This window comes from Littorina saxatilis, linkage group LG2 (assembly GCF_037325665.1).
Source record: "Littorina saxatilis isolate snail1 linkage group LG2, US_GU_Lsax_2.0, whole genome shotgun sequence".
Taxonomy (NCBI): Eukaryota; Metazoa; Mollusca; class Gastropoda; order Littorinimorpha; family Littorinidae; genus Littorina; species Littorina saxatilis.
The window spans coordinates 32,250,708-32,264,876 of NC_090246.1; the positions used below are offsets into that span (position 1 = coordinate 32,250,708).

Here is a 14,169-nt window from a genome sequence, read left to right on the forward strand (position 1 = left end):
CACGTGCTCGACATCCCCTTTGACTCGTGATGTAACAACAAACTATTGTGAGGATATGGGATTGGATTTGAGTCTGGGGCTCTTCAACATAACTTCTCCCAAAACAAAAGAACACAAAAAAATCACCACCCAGCTCTCGATTTGGATATGAGCATACTTTCGCAGCAAACCAGCCGTGTTCTCTCTCAAACTCAAAATGTCCAGAGTGTGCGGCGATCTCAAACAGAAAACTGTAAAGTTTGCCCTTTTAGTGCAAAGGGCTCTTTCCACACAACTTTTGGGTCCTAGTCCGTCGTGAAGAAGGGCCCTCTTTCTACTTTTTCTTTTCTTTTTCCCCCTTTCTTTCTATCTTTCCCTTTTTACGACAGTCTCGCGAGTTTCTCTCAATGTGAAAGGGGCTTTTGTTGCAGTTTCAGAAGTTTGTCGCCATCCGAACGACGCTTTCGATGTGGGTTCAGAGGTTTTGTCTCAATGCGTAGGGTTCCTTCTCCGTAGCCTCAGAGCATTGTCTCGATGTAGCGAACCCTCGCGATGTGGTCTTTACAAGTTTGTCTCAATGTTGGGGCTGCTTTCGATTTCAGCCGCAGAAGGTTTGTCTTCAAGTAGAGGCCGGCTCTTCGCATGCATCCTCTGAAGTTTGGCTGTGGGTCCAGCGAAGACAGCTCAAATATGCCGGCAGCTGGCCAGATACAACTGTGTCCATTGTCCTTCCCCTGTGACTTTGACCTCAGCATGTTGGCCGAGAGAGCCGCTGGTCAAACGCTGACCACTACCCTTTGCCAGCTTCGCTCTGACTTGTTTATCCCAGCGAAGATGGTGGACAATGTAACTGTTTTTTTGGACCAGGTGACATTTTTTGACTTTTTGCTTTCCTCGGCCGAAGTAAAGGTATTGTGTGTGAAGAGTTGTAGATTCTCTCCCCATTCGTATCCATTTTTGTCTGGTTTAAACTGATGTCAATGGCACGGCCAACTCAGATAGAAACTATAGACACGGCGACGCAATTTAGTTACTTTTAATTAGTTAGCATTTGTGCTTTGCAAGTGTTTGTTTACGTTATATTGTCACATGTATCCAGAAGGACTACAGGCGAGTCAAACGTTGGAATGGGACCACTTTGGAGTCTTGCAAACACAAAATAACCTTGACAAAAACAAAAAAAACCCCTTCAATTTTAGAATAAGAGAAGATCTGAAACAATTCAGCATTGCCATTATAAATCCTTAATTTCTTGAAAGCTATATATGTTATTCTAGACACGAAAAGGTCACTTTGCAGATGCCCTTGAACAGAACACGTATGAAATAAGGTAGGCACATGAAAAACAAAAAGAAGAAAACCAAGGAGAGTATGAGTTAGAACAAAAAAACTCGTGTTGCTTTGAGTGGGAAGACACAATTACGCTCTCTCGTGTGAGACCACAAGACAAACTGAAAAAAAATAACAAACAAGCAATATTGTTGACAAAAAGATGGAATAACAAATCTGGTCTTTGAGTTCGTTCAATGAATGATGATCGTCGTCTGCATTGTCAGTCGCAAACAAGCTCACTCAGGTGACGCTAAGGAAACAGAAGACCCGGTCGATATTGTTATTTCGTTGAGTTTTCTTTTTTTCTCTGAGAAAAGCAGGCTGAAAAATGCGCGGTTTTACATTAAAATGTCGAAACGTGTGATATGGTAAAGCAGTAGGGTTGAAGGCAAATTGCGGTCTCTGATATTATCAGGGCACACACGTTTCAATATTTAGGGCGTTGTCTTGTAAATTGGTAATAAAGTAGTCTATTTGTTTGCATACAAAGGGTATATGATTAGATCACACCAGGGTTGGAAGACCTAGAGTTTGCTACCATAAAAGAAACAAATCATGAATGCAGGTTGTTTCCTTACTGAGTAAGGAAAAAACCCACCACCACAGTTCGTGCAAAAGAAGCTATATGGCAGTGCTTTTTTTAAAACGAGCATTGAAATAACTTGTTGTCAACAACAACAACAACAACAACAACAACAACAACAACAACAACAACAACGACCACGACAACAACAACCCTGCTTTAACTGAAAGCGTAGATGAGTATTATAAGCGTGACACATTTGGCGACTCTTCTTTTGATTCTTGGCGGTTAAGAAGTTGCTTCGGCCAAGGCCAAGGTTGAGCGCGTAAAGCCAATAGCTGACTTGCCAAATGACGATCATTATTGGCATTTTTCCTGGCTAAGACGAAAGGACAAAGGAACCAGGAGCAAAGCCAACCATCTTCACCATGAAGTTACTGTTGCGTCTTGTATTGTGCTTTTATAGCTGGCGCAGTGAAGTGTTCTTCTTGTAATTGTAAAGTCAATGTCTTCTTGTAATTGTAAAGTCAATGTCGCATGTGATGCAGTGCAATTAAGGGTGCATTTTTATGATATAGTTAGATGGTTTAACATTACGTAATGAATAACCGCGCGATTTAGTATTATATGTCAAGGAGAATGGGTAGGAAAATAATAAGGGCTGTACAAACAAAGAAAAGAACAGAGAAATGAAGTAACAAAGACATTGACAGACATAAAAGAAACAAGCAAAAAAGAAAACAAAGAAAAGTTTAGCAACAATGACGCATAAACAAAATAAAATAAAACAAAACAAATAAAAACAAACAAAAACCCGAAAAGCTGTATAAGTTGATACACTCGGGAAAGCAGTTGATATGTTTTAAAATGAAGAACCACAATCGTCAATAACATTGTCTTTCACGATCCATCATTCCAGCTGTTAATTTTGTAAGCTTTCCTGCCTAACCCAGCCTACTAGTTTTATAACGTCAGAGGAAACTTGCTATTCCCTTCAGGTTTCCTCTTGTGTCTACGCTAACACTATTCATCAGAGGAAAACGAATCGCCCTTGTTGCATAATTTCCACTAAATGTACAACCTTAATTATTGGTCTATCATTGCATGATCGTATTTTCACACACTTGTCAACCTGTACAGTGTTTGTCGAAGGCGGAGTCCTGTGTTAGAGATGAAAAAACGGGTGTAAATAAGGGTCACATACTAAGAAGAGACAGTGGGAGATACCTACAGGAAGAAAAAGCGTGAGAATCTGACCCTTTACATATATGTATACGGGAAGGTCTTTTTTTCCCATAGAGGTATATATAGCTATTGCAGTATTTAACAGGGTTTACTCAAGCGTCAAGTTGTGCGTTTTTTTAAGTCTGCACCCTTGCGATGCGAACGGAAAATCTTGGTTTACAAATTCACACGCTCTTTTCTTTGTCGTGAAAATAACGAAGGGGAAAAAAAGGACGTGTCGCTGAGGAAAATTAAACACTATTGATAAAGAGAGAGTGAGAGGGAGGGAGGGAGAGAGAGAGAGAGAGAGAGAGAGAGAGAGAGAGAGAGAGACAGAGAGAGAGACAGAGGGAGAGAGGGAGAGAGGGAGGAGAGAGAGAGAGAGAGAGAGAGGCAGGCAGGCAGGCAGGTAGGCAGGCACACAGACAGATAGACAGACAGACAGACAGACAGACAGACAGACAGACAGATGCAATGTGTTATCAAATATATCTTATTGCGAAGTTAACTACTCCAGCTCTCATTGGTGAAGAGAGAAACAAATACCATGGGTGGGTGAGAAGGAAAGTTAACGTTAAATTAAAATTTAAGTTAAATGAAAAAGAGAAAGAACAATGACTCAAATCATTATCATTACTATCACCATCTATGACGACGACGACGACAACAGCTACAACGATAAAGCGCAGAAAACACAACTAGAATCAACTTGAAACTCACTTCGGGTCAAGATAAACTCACGGTCCAGATATGGCGCCTCTACCACAGAGTTGTTCATTCTTGCATGACCTGAAGTGCTTATTTAAAGCAGCAGTTTCGTGTTTTCATTATGTGCGCAATGAACAGCGTCTGCCGACGAGTGGGTGTTTTCCATCGACCCGTTGTGGCTGTGTCAACAGTGAAAAGTGCTCTTCTGTTCATCGTTGGAGCTCTCTGTATTCGATTTTGTTATGACTCTCTATTCAACAAGCTCAGTTATTCAATTTTGTGTGTGAGCTCTCTAGTTGGTTTCATTCTGTTTGCCAGTCTGACTGCCTTCTACCTATCTGCCTGTCTGTCTATGTACTAGTCTGTCTATCCGCCTGTTCGTCCATCTGTTTGTGTGTCTGGTTTTTTTTAAATCCTTCACCCGCACAGTTTTTTCTGGAAACTTTTCCGGTTCGATTTTAGGACGTGATTAAAAGACGTTACATTTTCAAAAATGTAGAAGAAAACATGCTAAAAAGGTAAAACCAATGGCTTTTATTTACTCTTGTTGAATAATCAATGATAGATGTGCCACCGCCTGATGATTACAACAAACTATTTAACGTTACTCTTTTTGAGCAAGGCAGTCGTCCGGTATTACAAGGATGTGATTACAGCACATCAAGGCAAACAATAAGATCGTTTTGAGGGGATGAATAATCAGTTACCCTTTTATGAATCCTTCCGTCAAAGACTATATTTGCAATATGAAATGTTTGTGTTATTCTCATTTCTGCTTGCAAACTAGGCGTGAAAAATGCTAGTTAGAGTTTTGCAATATTTTCATTCTCGCAGGTAACTTCCCATTACAATACCAGAGATATTCCTTCCTTAACTTTCTTCTCGGTCGTCTCTCTCGCTGTGTTGTTATTATCGATGACTTCCCGGCTGAAATCATATTATTTTAGCCTTTCCTTGTTTGCATTGAAGCTTTGGATTTTAGGGAGGCATCCCACAAACAGCCTGCTCAAGGTTCTTTTTATATCCTTGAGGAAAATTCTTTAAAAAAAAGTTTTATTCGCATAAGGCTGACAAAAAGAGTCTCTTCTTCCTTCTTTACTTGTTTGTGCGGGGCTATACAGGAAATGCACAGGAAAGAGAGAGAGAGAGAGAGAGAGAGAGAGAGAGAGAGAGAGAGAGAGAGAGAGAGAGAGAGAGAGAGAGAGAGAGAGAGTCTGTGAGTGAGCGTGCATGCTTGTGTTAGCGTGTTTGTGCGAGCGCGTGAGAGCGTGTGTGTGTGTGTGTGTTTGTGTTTGTGTTGTGTGTGTGAGCGTGCGTGCGTGTGTGTGTGCGTGCGTGCGTGCGTGAATCTCAGTGTGTCTGTGTGTCTGTCTATTTGTTAACATAAAAACGCCTGCATGCATGCGAGAGGGGGTTGGTGACTGTGTGTCTACCTCCACACTTGTGTCTATTTTACCGCCCGTCTGTGGTGAAAGACCTCTCTATTATCATGATGCTGTCATCTTCTATTCTCTTCCTGGTCTATTCTCTCTCTTTTTGCCCTCTATGCTCTCTCTCTTCCGCCATTCTTTCCGCTGAAAACGGGCAAACCCACTCAATGAGGAATTTCTCGTGTGCTTGGGGATGAGAGGGATGATCCGGCAATTGTCTTTTTTTTTCGGCCACAAGGATTAGCAAATAAAACCTCGCCATTTCCTCGGTCAAAACCAGAATTCAAGCGGATGTTTAAAAATGCACAGCGGTGCTTGATTGAAATGGCAAGGGGGTGTGGAGATGATTGAAGAAAAAGAGAAAATGAAGCAGTTCAACCCATAGCAGTTCAGTTTAAAATGTTAAAAGTTGTGTTTTGTTTCAATCGTGTTTTTTTCTCACTGTTGTTGCTTCAATAATTTTCCTGTTCTTATAAATTATGCAGAAGATTTTGAAGTGATAGCAGGAAATTTAGAGGTTTACGACGAAATGATTGGACGATGAGCAATTCATATAGCCTGAAAAAAACATAACAACTGAGTTTTTCAGTGGTGCAGTTGTGTTTGTCGCTTTGACGCAGTGACATGCTAGAGCGTTTAACAGGACAGCGATTTATTTAACACCCAGCAACCTATACGTATCACATACTTACTAATCCGCCCTATACCTATTGTGACATTTATTTGGGGAAAAGTGATTACTTTGAACGACACTAGCACTAATCCATGCCAAATCCAATGGGACAAGTTCATAACCCGACCACCTATTTTGATAAATGGACACAGCATTCACAGTTGATGTTGGGGTTGCCAACTCGTCCTGCTAGACAACAGGCACGTCACTGTGTAATATTTTGTTGTAGATTAGATTTTGACCAGACCGACACGTTCTTTTTTATACTATAACAAGCATAACCGAGAAGAAGGGGGACGCCGTCGGACTGCAGAAGCACAGATCAAAATTATGTGTATCCCCCCCCCCAACTACCGTCACACATTAGCATAATCTCACTTTATTTTTTAAACTTGTCGCGAAATCAACCATTATGTTTTCCTGCTGTCTTTACCAAGACAACATGTACAAGCATCGAGCGCCTGTGATAGTTTGTGCACCACATAAATCATCGTCTCGAAGGCCTTACGCCGTGTCAGACTGCCCCCTATTGAGTGAAACGGTCGCCGAATTGAAATGTATCACTCAAGTACAGGAAGTAAACGCAAATAGTGGTTGAAAAGGGATTTTACTCTGAGGGCTTTTTAGACTGTTCACCCTTGCTGTGCTGGTTTGTTGTTTTCGATGTGTCAGGTAGCTTTGAGTATCTAGGTATGTAGAACGTAAAAGTTTGGTATAATCAACCATTCTCGATTGCTTGGAAACTTATAGAGACGTAAAATACGTCCGCCAATTATCTTTCTATTCAGCATCGTTGTCGTTGTAAAGATACGAGATTTATGTTGAACATAAAAGCTTGCTATAATTGACCATTATTGATCATTGGAAAACTTATACAGCCGTAACAGTTGTCCGCCAACGATCTTTCTATTTAGCATCGTTGTCGTTGTAAAGATAAAATATATATGTAGAACATAAAAGCTTGCTATATATAATCGACCACTATCGATCGCCTGGAAACTTACACAGCCGTAAAATATGTCCGCCAACGATTGAGCTCCGTTGTCGTTGTTACGAGCTGGATACAGGAAGACATGAAGATCGCGATTTGTGTTTGTTTAGATACTATAGCATTTTACGAGTTTCATGAACTTTGTTAATCAAACTGCAAGTCGGTTACTTATGTGAGAGAGAGAGAGAGAGAGAGAGAGAGAGAGAGAGAGAGAGAGAGAGAGAGAGAGAGAGAGAGAGAGAGAGAGAGAGAGAGAGAGAGAGAGAGAGAGAGAGAAAGAAAGAAAACAACAACAACAACAACAGCAAAAACAACAACAACAATTACTACTACAACAACAACAACAACAACAACAACAACAACAACAACAACAACAACAACAACAACAACAACAACAGGAGAATAAACAAAACAAACACAAGCAACCGTTTCACAACATACCACTGAATACAAGCGTAGCATGGAGGGTGGAGGTGTGAGTTCCCACATACTTTCTCATTTGCAAAACAAAGAGGATTATCTCGTACCTTTCCGTCAAACACATCCCGTCAATCATTTTTCCGCAGAGATATATCTAGATGGGGATAATAGATGAATTACTCACCAATAGTGTATCAAGCACAGCGATCAAAGCGAATGGATACCCCCTCTATTCCTACCTCGAGGGGTAATGCGTTTCTTTTGTTCAACTAGTCAGGCTTGTGATTGCTTTAGCAGGAGCTGCTTTCATATTGTCCAAAGGTCTCGTGTTAGTTTTGTCTACAGCCCTGTCTCTGTCTTTATTTGACCAGGGTCTGTCGGTCTACATGAAGCTCTGTTCACCTTTTCTATATGACGTTTCTAAGAGAACTTAGCTGTGTCCTTGAGATTGTGTGTATCCGTTTCCCCATCTCTACCTGTAGCGCTTGTTTATTTTCTGGATGAGGTGTACTTCCAACTCGCGTTTTTAATGTGTTTTCTGCCCCTTGTTTTTCACTCTTTCTGTTCTTCTCTGCTTTACCACTTTTCTCCCCAAAGGTAATGATCCCGTTTTGGCGCCTTTTTTCTTATGTCATTCCTTTTCCTCCTAAGTTTTTGTTTGTTTTTTGTTTTTTTCTTTTCTGTTCCTTGTTAAGATATGAATAGAGTTTTTATACAGGCGACTTTTGTAATTACTTTGACCGAGTATTTGTTGGATAAGCAAAGTGATAAGATCACGTTAAGGCCTAATGATTCGGATTTACCAGTCCCGAAGCACGTTTGTGAATCGGTTTGCGCTGTATGCATACAAACTGTGAAATGTTGTAGAAACCTGTCGAATCTTTACCTGTTGCACATACCTAATGCACTGAATTCATTCAAGTTTGGACGAGGCGTGAGCACACCTGTTACTCTTTCCTGGTAACAGGAAAACTCAGTACCACAACAAGGACATTAAAGTGTAACTTGTTTCAAACCAGTACGTACCATTGAACCTATAGGATTTGTGACATAAGAAGCACGAAATGCGTAGGCAATAACTACGACGCATACTGAGACGACAGTCTGCTGATCACTGATTATGAGTCATGCACTTTGTAAGTTTTTTTTCCAGACGTTGTAGGTTCACATTTATTTTGTGATTTGTACTTGGCTACTGCAGGATGCGCTCCAAATGGTGTAATTCTAGTTTATGCGACATTCGAATTGTTCACAATTATTTAAAAGTGGCTCATTTACCAAGTATGAGATTTTCCTTGATTTTCGCTTTTGACCTTACGAAAAGCTTTGCAGTTGTGCGTATCATACCCTTGATGCCCAGAGTTTAGAGTGTTTCGAGAGAGAGAGAGAGAGAGAGAGAGAGAGAGAGAGAGAGAGAGAGAGAGAGAGAGAGAGAGAGAGAGAGAGAGAGAGAGAGAGAGAGACTGAGAGAGAGAGAGAGGGGGGAGAGAGGGGGGAATAGAGAGACTAGAGAATGAGAGAGAGACACAGAGAGACAGAGACCAAGACAAAGATAGACGTTTGAATGTCGTTAGTCCCACAGTAAGGGTGGTAATTATAGTGAATTTCCTAACGACTTTGCGTGTTCAAAGCGATCACCAATGATAAGCCAAAATGACACTAATACGACAGCGATCGGACGATCTCTCCCAGAAATGGTTCACGACGTTCTTCTGATAGCACCATAAGAGTTAAGTCTCACGCAGACAAGCTTTTTAAATACTATATACTACAGCAAGGGGGTATGACAACCCCCTTTTCGATGTCACATTAAACGGTGTTTTGTCTGTTTATTAAAATGAATGTCCTCTCTGGTCCTATTGACCCGTATAGGGGACAAGCCATGTTGAACCGCCTTAAGCACTAAACGCTCCACAAAACCCCTTCAAATACCTCTAAATGGCCAACAAACCTACATGACACTGAGTCAGATAAGACACTTTCACATCAGACCTGGACGTGGGGTATCCTCCCTAGTGTTTGGACAACTCGCTTTCAAAGCGATAAAAGGCAGCCAATTTAGCCCTGCGAAGGGTTTGTTCCGGAGTGTTAATTCCTCACCCACGTCCAGTGCTGTGCCTTGAGTGGATTTGCTAGATTAGCGGCGACTGAAGTGCTTGTATTTATGTGTATTTACACACACACACACACACACACTCGCACACAGTGCTCGGCGGATTGGATTAATCTGTTGGGGTACTTGTGTCGTGTTGTGCTGTAGTGTTGAGTCTAGGAGTGCCCACGCTTCTGGAATCAAACAATGGAAGTGTGACAGGAAACGCTAGACGGTTCAGTAATGATGACTGTATCGGCGCGTGATAGTTCGAGTCCCAGTTCGTGTTCTCATTAGTTAATGATTCATGTCTCTTGACATTGTCTTGATTTCCGGTGAAGCAAAGCGTTATTGTTCAAACTCTGAAAAAGAAGAAACAAGTCGCGTAAGGCGAAATTACTATATTTAGTCAAGCTGTGGAACTCACAGAATGAAACTGAACGTAGTCCGCCGCTAGTGCAAAAGGCAGTGAAAGAGACGAGCCTGTTTGGCGCGGTAGCGGTTGCGCTGTGCTTCATAGCACGCTTTACTGTACCTCTCTTCGTTTTAACTTTCTGAGCGTGTTTTTAATCCAAACATATCATATCTATATGTTTTTGGAATCAGGAACCGACAAGGAATAAGATAAAAGTGTTTTTAAATTGATTTCGAAAATTTAATTTTGATAATAATTTTTATATATTTAATTTTCAGAGCTTGTTTTTAATCCAAATATAACATATTTATATGTTTTTGGAATCAGCAAATGATGGAGAATAAGATGAACGTAAATTTGGATAGTTTTATAAAAATGTTTTTTTTTTTAAATTTTCAGATTTTTAATGACCAAAGTCATTAATTAGATTTTAAGCCACCAAGCTGAAATGCAATACCGAAGTCCGGGCTTCGTCAAACATTACTTGACCAAAATTTCAACCAATTTGGTTAAAAAATGAGGGCGTGACAGTGCCGCCTCAACTTTCACGAAAAGCCGGATATGACGTCATCAAAGACATTTATCAAAAAAATGAAAAAAACGTATGGGGATATCATACCCAGGAACTCTCATGTCAAATTTCATAAAGATCGGTCCAGTAGTTTGGTCTGAATCGCTCTACACGCACGCACGCACACACACACACACACACACACGCACAGACACACACACATACACCACACCCTCGTTTCGATTCCCCCTCGATGTTAAAATATTTAGTCAAAACTTGACTAAATATAAAAAGAAATGATGTCTGCGGTGTTTTCGTGGACATAATACAATGGCGGTACAAAGTGTGAAAGAAGCACAGGAAGGGTGAGTTCAGTAGAACAATGTCTATGTTTTCCACTTGTTAAATCTCCTCTCCCTCCTTCTCTATCCTCCTATCAGGTCTCTCTCTCTCTCCCACACACGCGCACACACCTTTCACGCCCCCACCTCTCTGTTTCTCATTCTCGCACACACAATTTCTCGCTCTCGTACTATCCGTATACTCTCTCTACCCCCTCTCTCTTTCTCCCTCTCTCTCTCTTTCTCTCTCTCTCTCTCTCGCATATTTGTCTCTCACTCTCTCACTCACTCTCTCTCTCTCTCCCCCTCCCTCTTTCTCTTCACCTCTGTACATGCGCAGTGTCTCTGGTTGCGTAAGGACAAGCGCAGCGGATACCGTGGTATTAATGTAGCCTACTTTTGCAGAGAAGAGCTATTCATCGACCGAGGCCGTTCTGTTCTACTTCTAAATTCAAAAGGATAACAGTGTAGAATTGTTCCCTTTTTCGAAATATTGGTGAATGCACTTTGTTTAATGATGTGAAACATTTTAATGTTATCGATCAGACGAAAAGCTCTTTTATATTGGAAGAATGGAAGCACTTTGAACGTTGTGGAAAGTTGATGCCGCCGTGAACTGTGCATTGTGAGAAGTTGTGTTTTTTATATTCATGAGTTTCTCAGCTGGGTGGCTCTTTTCGTTCGACGTTTCATTTAATAAAGAATAAGAAAGAGAAGGACAACTGTTGATGTAGACTTGCTGAAATGACCTGTTGCTTTATTCTTTTGTCTCTTATAACAATAATAATAATAACGGGTATTTATATAGCGCCTTATCCGAAGTTGAAAGCGCGTATGCCGTGTGAGATGGCATTTTTTACACAATATATCACGCATTCACATCGGCCAGTAGATCAACAGCCTATCGGCGCTGCATCCACCTTTCATGGCCTATTATTCCAAGTCACACGGGTATTTTGGTGGACATTTTTTCTACGCCAATACAATTTTGCCAGGAAAGACCCTTTTGTCAATCGTGGGATCTTTAACGTGCATACCCCAATGTAGTGTACACGAAGAGCACGTTTATAAGTTTATCTTGTACTACTTTCACAAACTCCATGGCTTTGTAAACATGTATCTGTTCAAACCAAATAACCTGTTACTTCCAGAAATGTACATAATAAACCATACGATTCGGCATGCACCAGTGCCCACTAGGATTAATCTAAGGCAATACAGTCCACACAAGTTGTCTAAACATGTCCAGTGAAGAAAATGAAAGTACAATAGCAAGACTGACATAATAATACTCAGTAGGTCATGTGTTGGCAGACTGAGCAAAACGTCTACCTGCCCACACAATTTTCATTTTCAACAACAAGGGCAGAACAATAGAGCAGATAAATTAACGGCGGCAAATTCCGTTCACTTATGGGCCAAAAATACTACTCTGTTTCTGTAGGTAATAGATTGGATGAGAATTGAGTTTTTCCTCTATGTTGTGGTTTTGAAGCGCAATCCTTCTTGCCGACGGAATCAATAGTTAGGATATAAATACATTTTAGGGGAGAAATGTGACGCCATGAACTATCAGCTGAGCGAGACAGCGGCTTGCAGTGTTCCGTTACTTTAATAACCACACACATATGGTTGTAGACATTCGGTATATGGTGAGGATTCCTTTATACATCTCGTCTCCAAGCCTTCACCCATCCTCCATGTACAACACTTAATGGGAAACGATGATGTGATAGTGTGTGAGTGACAAAACAATGTTCAGTTCCATAATTATGTGGCTCAGATTCATAACAGTAAGACCCTCATCCCTTAAATTTGTCTTTGACACCTCAACCCCTCCAACCCATTTCTCAATGAAAGAAACCTCATCGCAACTCTACATGCAGCAAAATCTGAAGTTAGCTAGCAAGCGCAGGACAGTTGTATTGTAAAGACTTAGAAGGGAAAAGAAAATTGTGTTGTAAAGACTTAGAAGGGACAAGTCATCAGATCGCATTGTGACGCCAACAGGTCAGAGAAAATCGGAGCGGAAGGAATACGCCTTTTTTCTTCACAGTAGTAGCGACATCTTATCGACTGAGGAAGAAGAACGCCCAAGGCTGCCCAGGTTTCCTTTGGGATTTCCAACATATTTCTCGGGTCGACTCTAACAACAGACATCGCCTTCGGATGAGTTTATATTGGGCTCAATTTTGCGGTCACCTGTTTGCTCTGAGTGTCTGCCTTAGAGATAGTTTTGCGTTGTAATCGGTAAAATAAGGGAGGAAACGGGAGAATAAGTAATGCGATGATATTTGTTGATATGCGACCGTGGCCTCGACCTCGGTTAGCTGCGATGTGTTCCTTCTTCCTGCTGTCGTGTTACCGTTTTGGCTTTTTCGATTTTTCCTTCCTTCTGAGGTAACTTCTCGTGTGTGTGTGTGTGTGTGTGTGTGTGTGTGTGTGTGTGTGTGTGTGTGTGTGTGTGTGTGTGTGTGTGCGTGCGTGCGTGCGTGCATATGTTTATATAGGATTGCTCAACTAAGTAAAACAATATTTTTTTGAATTATTTTGCTGTGGTGAATTTAACCTCGAGCTCCTTGGCATAGATCTTTGCATTTTTGTGAACGTTGCCATTGGTTGGTTTAGCTTTCTTGCTTGCATTCTGGTATTCCTCTGTAATGAATTCAGAATTGTCTCATAGTTGTGAATGTAAGATGTCATCCGCATACGTAAAAGGACACATAGGGGTTTGCACATTCAACCTTGACCGTGACATACAATGAGATTTTGTATCTTTCTCAACAATTTGTCTATATTTTACCATACAAGCTTGTGTACATTTACGTTTGCTTGCTGCAGATGTTTGACAAATGTCTCAGCTTGAAGAAAGTTGAGAGAGAGAGAGAGAGAGAGAGAGAGAGAGAGAGAGAGAGAGAGAGAGAGAGAGAGAGAGAGAGAGAGAGAGAGAGAGAGAGGGAGGGATGGAGGGGGGGGGGGAGAGAGAGAGAGAGAGAGAGAGAGAGAGAGAGAGAGAGAGAGAGAGAGAGAGAGAGAGAGAGAGAGATTGCTTTTTTCCTAGACTACCTCAAACATTCCACATTTTTCCTGTCGTATACCTAGTTTATCCCCGTTATTTTCGCAAAAATGTATCCTTTTTTTTTGCTAGTTCGCCCAAAGCACCTGATCATTGTCCTTCACGTTTCAATACCTTTGATCTTTGCGTCAGGTGTGGCTTTCTTTTCCTCCATTAGTTCACTGACGTCGCGTTTTTTGGTTGCACCAATGGGATCTCCTGTAGGTTTAATCTATGACTTTGCAGTGAGAATCCTCCGCAGAAATATCATTATCGTCAGGGAAAGGAGAATTAGTTTCGCGAAGAAAAGAACGATAAGAATGTACGTCGCGTGTGTAGTAAATATCATCTCGTGATTTTGAATCGTTAGGGCTTATTTTAAGCTGATGTCAGATAAACAGAGGTTGTCTTTCTTGTCAGATCAAGATGAAACTGGAGATTAACGAGTAACAACCAAGACACGCATCATTAAGTA

The 14,169-nt window shown here is 41.1% G+C and overlaps 1 long non-coding RNA gene across 1 annotated transcript in view; it reads left to right on the forward strand.

Moving 5' to 3' along the window:
• Positions 1–14,169, forward strand: part of LOC138958783 (uncharacterized) — a 29,711-nt gene that overhangs the window by 13,765 nt on the left and 1,777 nt on the right. The window lies entirely within an intron of this gene.